We start from the raw sequence: 6200 nt of genomic DNA, 5'->3' as shown, positions 1-6200 counted from the left end.
AAAATTTAATGGATAAAAAAATATGCAAGGAAGAGTTTTTGGAGTAGAATAAAAAGTTCACATGAACTTAAAATATTAGGAATATTAGGTTTGCTCAACAGAAAGCTTGAACCACCCCAGCCTCTCAGGTTGTATGAGTAATATTAGAATAAATGTGGCTTCAGTATATTGAATCATGTAGGGCTAGAAGATGCTCTAGGACTGGCAAATAGGCTGCATTTATGAGTTATTTGCTTTCTAGAGCAAAAAGACTACCAATGTTGTAGAAAATTGGCACAAGCTAAATATTTAAAAAACAAAACAAACAAACAAACAAACAAACAAAACCCTACCAATAAACCAAGAAGGTCCTATTGTTCTTGCCAGTTCTGAGTAAGAAAGAGTTACAGGATGATGGAGAAACATCAGTTGGCGTCAGGAGTCAAATACTTCCTCCTTCCCAATCTAGGCTGTGAGAATGTATTTGGCCTACCATGATTAATGGATCAAAATGAAGACTGTGATAGTTTGTTTATGCTTGGCCCAGGGAGTGGCACTATTAGGAGGTATGGCCTTGTTGGAGGTGTGTCACTATGGGCGTGAGCTTAGGACCCTCATCCTAGCTGCCTGGAAGTCAGTCTTCTAGCAGCTTTCAGATGAAGAACTCTCAGCTCCACCTGCACCATGCCTGCCTGGTCGGTGCCTTGATAATGAACTGAACCTCTCAACCAGTAAGCCAGCCCCAACTAAATGTTGTTCTTCTAAAGTTGCTTTGCTTATGGTGTCTGTTCACAGTAGTAAAACCCTAAGTCGACAACAATGACGATGATGATGATGGCGGCGACGGTGGCAAAACAGATGAGTACAAAATTCTTAACCATAGAATTTCAGACCTTGGATAATAAAGAGTCTCAGGGGTACTGGTACTGCTTGTATTCAAATGCGAAATTCTGTGCCCCAAGATCTGGCTGCTTGAAGACAAAAATGTATCCTCGTGTATTCCAGCTTTTGCCGTGTGAGCCTTGCTCCCCAAGTTAACTAGTCAATAAAAGGCTAAAGCCTGTGGCTGGACAATAGAGGAGGTTTACAGTTACCTGGCTGGGAGTCGCAGGTAAAAAGAGGAAGGGAAGAAAGAAGACAGTAGAAGAAGCCACCATGAGAGATGGACCGTGAGCATGTGGCCAGGAGAACAGTTAGTAAGAGACATCTGGCACGGCTGTCTTAGAATAGCTCCAAACCTGCCCAACACAGGCTTACAGCCTGTGAATACAACATTTGGACCGCAGGTCTTTATATGGGGCTTTATATGGAGCTGGAATTTTTAGTTCATGTTACTACAGAAGAGTTCAGTAGTTTAGAATGGATACTGTTCTTGAAAGGACTTCCATGTTCAGCTCCCCTAAGCTTTATTATGTGCAGTTTACAACAACTCCTAACTCTAGTCCTGGGGGCTTCAGTGCACTTTTCCAAACTGTAAGTGGCAGCACTTATATGCATACTACTGCACACATGTACACGTGTACACATAAGTTGTTCTTGAAAGAATCTCAGAGGCTAATCAAAGGTAGGACAACCTAAGCAAGAAGTTAACCATGCCACTCTGGTCCTTGTGAGCCATCTGGTGTGTCCCACTCCAGGCAGCAGCTCACACTCACTCACAACCTAAGCCCAGCTTCCAGGAAGAGGCCTTAGCCAGCTTCACAGCTTCCTCTGATGAAGCTCTCTCCTGGCACAGAGGTCACTTGACTGAGTCACAAGTTCTGCCTTCATCCTTCTTGCTTCTCTACCTATCATCCCACCTCACTACTCCTCCTCTACAGTGCCCAGCTCCTGTGAGACACAGCCTGCATCCACATCCACCTGCCGACGATACTTTCTGGGGTAACTCCATTGAGTAAACTCTCACGTGGAGTGCTACATTCTTCTTACCATCATCTTTCTTTTAATCTTCCTGCTTAAGCTTATATGAAAATGCTTAACAACTCTGCTTCTTAAAAAGCTTTCTTGGTAAGGATGTACACCATGCAGATAAACTGTTAGTGTGTGATGTTAATGGCTGCAGTCCGTCTTCGTCTGTACAGAATCAGACTGACACTTCCCTGCTGACACTAGTGATGAGAACAGGTATGAGTGTGAGATGGTGATAATCCATGCTCAAGGGGATAACAACTGTGGAAGCTGTTGTAAAAATTCAAAAGGAACATTTTTTCAGTTCCCAGGAGCCAGATCCACTCACTCCAGCAGCTACTCTGCGACAGGGTCCGCCCACTCCCAGCTGCCTCCCGCTTAGCCGCCCTCTCTTCGAGGTCCCCTAGGCGGTAGTTACCACGCCTGACACACATATCTCGTTCTGCAGGCCCTGAGCGTTCTCACTCCGCACAGGCCTCACAGGCCGCACAGGCACAGAACCAGATCCGCATGCTCCAGATGCCTCTCAGCCCGGTAAAATCAAAGTTCTGGAAACTTGTAATTTAGCAATTAGATTTAGATGTTAAATTCTTAATCCACAATTTATCCAGACAATATTGATAAAGATATAAACTACTCACCTAGACAAGATAAACTCCATCTAGTTCACCTAAATCTGAACCACCCTCCATAGACTCCATCTTGATTACTCTTCTTCCTCCTCAGAGAACATGGCGGCGGATGTTAAGATTCCTCTCTGCACACTTACGGGTTGTTACGACTATTCTTATGTACAGGATTTTGTGTGGTCTAGATGGGCAAATTATATCTTATGAATTGGATCAGAGGATATTGTGTGATGTGTTCTTTCATGTGGCGACTTAATTGCGTTCAAGAGAGTGTATGGTGGCCCGCCATGGATTTGGGACTTGGTGGAAACACAGCCAAGCTGTGAGTGAGGGTGGGGCAGCCTGACAGGATGCAGTGTTGGAATGGCTCGAGGACAACAAGTCAGAAAGTAGTGAGGGCAGCGTGGAGCTACTGAGATAAATTAGTGCTAGCCCCAATGGCCCGCTGGAGCCAGAACTAGTAAGAGCGCACTTGCCAGGGGACACATGGGAACCGTTCTGCCTTTTTTTATTTTCTACTGCAACAAGAAGCAAAGGCAAGAAGAGAACCTCCATGTTTTCACCAACCTAGTGAAACACCAAACACTAAACCAATAGAGAATATACAAAATTATCTGTTAGACTATCTGTTCGCCCTATGAAAACCTCAAAGAACACCTTTTTAAGTTGCTTCATTTTCTCCAAATCATTGAAATACTTATTCATGTAAAAGCCACACAAGGATAAAAAGACAGGACAAAGGCACAATGCATAAACACCACCACAGTACCATTTCCCACCTCAGAAGCTACTGAACAGCTCTCAAATATATGGGCTTTGCACTTGCCTTGCACATGAAAGACCCTGGGTCACTCTCCAAAGATGATATACCACCATGCATCGCTTAACAGGGATAGACTTCCAAGTACTTATTAGACTGTTCCATAGAGTGGACGGACATCACAGTGTATACTCACACAAACTAAGAGGGCGATGATGTCACAGGGCAATATAATCTCCAAGGGCCCACCATGGCATATCAATCTATCACTGGCTGAAACATAGTTTAAGTACATTTCTGTACGAATTCTCCATCCTTGTTCTTTTATAGAGACAACAATTCATTTCCCATTTTCAATCTGATTGTGTCCCATTGAATGCCTGCAAAATTCAATTTTTTTAGCTTTCTTCTGAGTTTCATTCTCAATTTGGTGAGTTTTTTTTTTTTTTAACACAAATAACCTAGACCCTGTGAACACCATAGGCCCTAAAACAATCCCTAGAGCCAGATGTGGTGGCACTGCCCGTCTGCAATCCCAGCACCTGAGAGGGTGAACTGTGACAGAGATCTAGACTACATGATGAGTTTCAAGCCAGTGTCTTCATTACGGTGTGAGACCCACCCTTTTAAAATGTTCATTGATGTTCTGCCTGCATGAATGTCTGTGTGAGGGTCAGAAGCCCTGGAGCTGGAGTTACAGACAGGCGTGAGCTGCCATGTGGGTGCTGGGATTGAACCATGGTCCTCTGGAAGAGCAGCCGATGGCCTTAACCTGAGCCACCTCTCCAGCCTCCTTGAGACCTATCTTAAAAAATAAAATCATGGGCCCCAAATATGTACAAATTATTAAGTCAGGTGTGATAGTCTTATGTCTGGGGTTCATCCATAACCACAGAAAGTAAAAGGGGGCATTGTGAGCTCTAAGCCAGCCTTGGCCACATAACACACCTCAGAAAAAGAAAAAAAAATGTTACAAAATAAAGTTAAAAAAGCTAATCCTAAATATGAAATTTTTATTTTACATTTGAAAATACTTCTAGACCAAATTTCCATTTGTAGCACTATTTAAAATTATAATATACAAAAGTAGATCACATAAACATGGTTATCACTTGACCTGTCTAATCCTTTGTACATAGTCAAAAAATATAAAAACATGTCTATAAAATAAGGGCACAAAATTCTTAGCCAAGAAAACCATTCGCTGGAGAGCAGGTAGATGCTGTCCACACTTCCATACACCACACCAAGCAAAGAGAATAAAGAACTGATGCTCACGACAGTGTGGGTGAATCCCAGCACCGTTCTGGCTGAGGGGAGCCCCAGATACCAGCTAAAATCACAGTACGTGATGACTGTGTTGTTGTCAAGGGGTCTCATTTCTATGGAATAAAGCAATTAGATCCACAGACACACACCACACAGATATCAGAAGTCACAATTTGAGCATTACTACAGCTATTGGGTGGAGAAAGAGTTATATTAGCACATCGTATAACACATAATTCTGAAATCCACCTCCTTTGTCTTTCCACGCTCCAGTCAGGTAATCCACCACCCTCTCTGGCCTCTGTAGACACAAGGAATACACACAGTACACATACATACTCATACACAGAACATAAATAAATCTCAAAACACAAAACTTTCCATTAGAGCTCCCAGAATGCCTGAAATCACAGCAACAGAGGCTAACAGAGGAGGATGCTTGACTCTAACGTAGGCTACAAAATGAGTTTCTCTCTCACACACAAAAACCAGGGGAAGGTACTAGAGAAACATTTCACCATTATCTGTTCTTCCCGGGCTGCAGTTCAGTCCCCACTGCCCAGGTCAGGCAACTCACAACCACCTATAATTACAGATCCAGGGGATTGGATGCCTCCACAGCACCTACACTCACACACATAGTCCCAACACACATCTACACACATTATAAACAATAAACACACAGGCTGGAGAGAAAGACCAGCTCAGCAGTTACTGGCTGTTCTTTAGGGGGTATGAGTTCAATTCCCAGAACCCACTTGTGGCTGACCAAAAACCTGTAAATTCAGTTTAAGGGGCTCCAACACCTTCTGGCCTCCATGGGCACCACATGCACATGGTGCAGACATACCTGGAGGCAAAACACCCACACACATTGTACTGACTGGTTTTGTGTGTCAACTTGATACAAGCTGGAGTTATCACAAAGGAGCCTCCCTTGAGGAAATGCCTCCATGAGACCCAGCTGTAAGACGCTTTCTCGATTAGTGATCAATGGTAGGATGGCCATTGTGGGTGATGCCATCCCTGAACTGGTAGTCCTGGGTTCTACAAGAAAGCAAGCTGAGCAAGTCAGGGGAAGCAAACCAGTAAGCAGCATCCCTCCATGGCCTCTGCATTAGCTCCTGCTTCCTGACCTGCTTGAGTTCCAGTCCTGACTTCCTTTGGTGATGAACAGCAATATGGAAGTGTAAGCTGAAGAAATCCTTTCCTCCCCAACTTCATGATGTTTTGTGTAGGAATAGAAACCTTGACTAAGACACACATTATCTTTTTTAAAAATTAAAACCAACCGAGCATAGTGCCTTTAAGCCCAGGCCATGAGAGATAGAGGGAGGTGATCTGTGAGTTGAAGGTCAGCCTGGTCTACATAGAGAGTTCCAGGAGAGTCAGGGCTATACAGTGAGACACTGTCTTGATAAACAAAAAAAACAAAACAACAACAACAACAAACCAGAAAATAATAAATGACTCTTAAAATTTTCCAGTAGAAATAATAAAAGCAACCTAACATACCAAGCTATAAAAAGAAATTTGACTAAGGATTTAACTCTATGGTAGAATACTTCCCTCCCAAATCCAAGGTCCTTTGTGCCATCCTCAGTAACAGATACAGAGATACTGATTTTCATCCAGAGGGACACTCAGCAGCTTAA

The sequence above is a fragment of the Rattus rattus genome, chromosome 14, assembly GCF_011064425.1.
Source record: "Rattus rattus isolate New Zealand chromosome 14, Rrattus_CSIRO_v1, whole genome shotgun sequence".
Taxonomy (NCBI): domain Eukaryota; kingdom Metazoa; phylum Chordata; class Mammalia; order Rodentia; family Muridae; genus Rattus; species Rattus rattus.
This window is presented reverse-complemented; position numbering follows the sequence as displayed.